This window comes from Pteropus vampyrus, unplaced genomic scaffold (assembly GCF_000151845.1).
Source record: "Pteropus vampyrus isolate Shadow unplaced genomic scaffold, Pvam_2.0 Scaffold312, whole genome shotgun sequence".
NCBI classification, from domain to species: domain Eukaryota; kingdom Metazoa; phylum Chordata; class Mammalia; order Chiroptera; family Pteropodidae; genus Pteropus; species Pteropus vampyrus.
In genome coordinates, this window is record NW_011889093.1 from 516,530 (window position 1) to 520,507 (window position 3,978).

The 3,978-nt window shown below is 59.2% G+C and overlaps 1 long non-coding RNA gene across 2 annotated transcripts in view; it reads right to left on the minus strand.

The window, feature by feature from the left end:
- The window catches only part of LOC111730416, a 13,744-nt gene that overhangs the window by 8,338 nt on the left and 1,428 nt on the right, over nt 1-3,978 (minus strand). The window lies entirely within an intron of this gene.

The following is a 3,978-nucleotide window of genomic DNA, read 5'->3' on the forward strand; positions in this document are numbered from 1 at the left end:
AATCAAGGTCATTAGAGATGCACTCGTTTAAGTGAAGTGAGGCCACACTGGAGTAGGGAGGCCTCCGACGCAGTACGGCTGGCGCTCCTAGAAGAGGGGACCGCAGGCACGTACACGGTGGGACAGAGGCAGAGACGGAAGCAATGCGTCCACATCCAGCACCGAGGATGGCTGGCACCACCACGGCCGGAGGACGTAAGGGGGGCCTCCCTGGAGCCTCAGAGAGAACATGCCCTGCCCACACTGTGACTCTGAACTTTCGACCTCCCGAACAGTGACGGGATAAATTTGTTGTTCACAGCACTTTGCAATGCTGTCCTCGGAAACTAACACGTGTAAAAGCAGCGTTTCAGAGTTTGCTCTGGACCGAGTCAAGTTAGCATAAGCCAGAGGGCGAGCTGTCCCGCATTCCAGCTGCGGAAACTTGGTCCCTTCTAGCTCAGGTCGACCCGCTGAACTCAGAGGCCCCCGTGCAGGTCCCCGCCCCACCCCTCCCGGGCATGCCAGTCCCAGCGCCTCCTTAGAAAGGCTGGCACCTCGGCCACCGGCCTCGACCAAACACCCTCCTTCCTGCTCCACGGCCCCACGGCTCGTCCTTGACCCTCTTCCCCTCGTCAGGAGGTGTCTGTCACTATCCACGCCCTGTAACCTTCTAGCTTCCTGTCCTGATGCAACAGCCCTGCCCGTTAGCCGCCAGGTAATTCTGAAATCTCATTTTGGGAGTTCTCATCCGTTTTAATACTCACGCCCCAGTGCCTAGACCATGAGAGACGTCATACTTGTTGAATAAGCAAATGAGTAAATGAAATAATACTCTTGAACCTATAAAATGGGTTCACGTTTCAAAGCTCATATGTCATGAGGATCATGTCCCTTCCTTCCCTCTCTTACGTGCCTGCCTCTTGCACAAGCTCCAGTCACGGAGGACCCGGGCCACTCTGCTGCAGAAGCTGCTGGGGACTGGGCGGGGGCATGAGCCTGGCATGTGCGTTGCAGGGCAGGGAGGACACCGTCTCGTGAGTCGCACGGTGGACACCGTCTCGTGAGTCGCACGGTGTCAGCAGGGCAGTTCAGCGCTGCTCAGGACGTGGCAGGGTCCTGCACAAGGTCCCACCCTTGCTGTGAGCAGGGTCCCGGGCTCCACCCCACGTGTCTTCCACTGGTGCTGCTGAATTCAGGGCTGTGTCCCTGGTCCCTGAGCTCCCTCCGGGAGCCGAGGCTCGAGGTGGCCATGACAACAGCACTTACCGGAGTACGTGGCACGTGTGTAAATACTGGAAGAGGTGTGACAGGGACTCAGGGTTTCGTCATCACCTTCGGCCATTCCGAGCCAGAAGGAGCCTGTGCACGTCACTGATAATGACAGCATGAGCGGGCGGGTGGTCACACCCCGGCTCAGGGGACACTCAGGGAAGAGCTGGGGTGTTCTGAAGAAGACCCTGGGCATGGGCAGGGGACTGGCCAGACCACACGTGTGGCGTTGTGGAATCCCGCGGTGTCTGGGAAGCAGCAAAAGCGCCCCAGTCCACACCTCCCCTGGGAGCTGTCACCCTGACCGATGCCCCATGAGCCGTGCTCCCTGAGGTGACCTCACAGGCATGTGTGCTTTACGGCTAGGGAAAGGTGGTGTGACCCCTGGTGCCAACAGGCCACTCACAGCCACTGCTCATCTGAAGGACTGTCGTGCAGACGGATGTCTCGGGGATAGCCAGGGCCCTGTGGGGATGGCAGGCCAGGACGTCCGGCATGGCGTGCTCCCCCTTGGGGACAGCACACTGAAGAGTCAGCTACAGATCACGAGGTTCACGAGACACCAAAACTGAAGAGGGGACCGACAGGGACGACAAACCCCACTGCAGAGTGCTCCCGGGGACCCCGTGGGACACCCGGAACTCAGTGACGCCCCGGGGAGGCAGGCCTGCTTTCCAGCCAGAGCGCCCTGAGGCGCCTGCTGCAGGTCCCCTGCCCTCCGGGGAGCCACAGAGTGTGGCTCCGCTTCGTCCCTGACTGAGCCACTGGTACCTGGGCGCCTGTGCCTCTCGACGTTGTTGTAATCCCCTCAGTCCCTTTGACGTTGACTCGTATGTGTCCACGTAGGCAGACTCTGTGACCAGTCTAAATGCCACATGGTGAACGTGTTTTTAAAATGCGATTACGTTACGTGAAGCAATGTAGCCTCGGGCGTGTGGGTGGGCCTCATCCAGTTAGTCGAAGGCCTTAAGAGGAAAAAGACTGGAGTGGTCAGGGAGCAGAGATGTCCCCTGCAGGGGGCCTTCCGACTCGGAACACACGCTCTGCCTGGGTCTCCAGCCTGCTGGCCAACCCTGCAGGTTCCAGACTTGCCAGGCCCACGAAATCATGAGCCAATGCCTTAGAACAAACAAACAAGTGCGCGTGCACTTACACACCGTAATGGCTGTTCCCCTGCAGAACCCTAGCACAATCGCCACGGTACCCTCCCTACAGCGCTGGCCCAGCTGGAGGGCAGGGCAGGGCCACTTACCCCAACGATCAGTCTGCTCATCTATAAAGTGGGAACAGTGACACCTACCTCGCAGGTTAAATGAGACGAAAGCACTTTGTAATCAGCTGTCTCTGCAAAATTATTATTTTCAACGTTCGACTTCCCAGGACAAATTAAAGGCTGCGTGGCCTTCCTTCAGAGTCAGCTCAGTGGCGCCGGTGGCGGTCTCCTGACACCCGGGCCCTCTGCCCCCTCCAGGCCTGACACACTCGCATCCTATTATTACGGTCCACCCCCAGCCAACGCCAAGGAGATCAAGCGGTGCTGCCCATGAGACAGAGAATCGGGACATAGTGAGCCAGTGGGACAGGCCAGGAATACCTGCGGTATAGTCAAGCCAACCTGTGACTCTAACATCAAAAGCAAACGCTTCTCAAGGCATCGTCATCTGTCTGCCAGATGCGTGTCTGCCAGGTATCTGGGCGTTGTCAAACAAGCCTCCGGCTGGGCCAGATTACAGACAGGTGACTAAGGATGGCTGGGGGGTGGTGACTCATTCCTACGTCCTGGGGCCCTGAGATGGCCACCTCCATCACAAGTCGGGGGTTGATGCAGCCCCTCCTGTGTCTTGCTGACCGGCAGGAGAGAGCGGCATGCTGCCCACGCTTCCCTAGTCCTCGGTCGGTCCGACTCGACCCCAGCCTTGCCACTGGCCTAGGGACCCCGCCAGGGCAGACCCGGTCACGGGGACAAAACTGCACACGGCGTCCGTCCTCCCTTACGGCGGGCTCGCATCTCAGTGGGACGCTGCCTTTCTGACCCGGTGTGCTGAGGAAACAAGTCCATGGCCCTGGGCCTCCGATATGGTACCCAGATCCTCGCCTGCCACAGGCCCTCGGGGCTGTGGTGCTGCTCGTCTGCAAGAAGCTCTGGAGGACCGTCCCTGCACGCTGTCCCCTGCTGACCTGGCGCTTCCTGCTCAGGAGGAGATGGCTGGCACGGACTCACAGGCTACCAGACTGGGAAGGGTCCCTGGGAAACGTCCGGAATGATTCATTTCAAATACAGACAAAGATGATTGCAAGGAGTCCTACACTCAAATAAAACCTTCCCCCAACATAAGTAAGTAAAACCCACAAAAGCACTCTGAACGTGGTGGCTGGAGGGCTGGCTGACGAGAGGGAGGGAAAGCAGGAGTCCTGTGGGCGCCCCGCAGCCCCTAAGGGGTCCCACAGTGCTGGCTTCGGGGAGCACAGTCAGACCTGCAACCAGGCCCCCTGCTGAAGACGAGGAGCCCGAGGCCCCGTAACCACCACAAGGTTGCACCCATGGGACCAGCTCCCCAACACGGGGCAAAACTCAACGTGAGCTAAAGAAGTCGGATCCGCCACCCAAGCCCCCGCCCCCACAGGGAGCCACCCTCCTCCCCGTGCGTGATGCCCGGTCCCCCTCCAGTTCTGAGACAGCACCCACCTGTCACTCCAACAGGAAGATATTTCGACTAAACTTCAAAC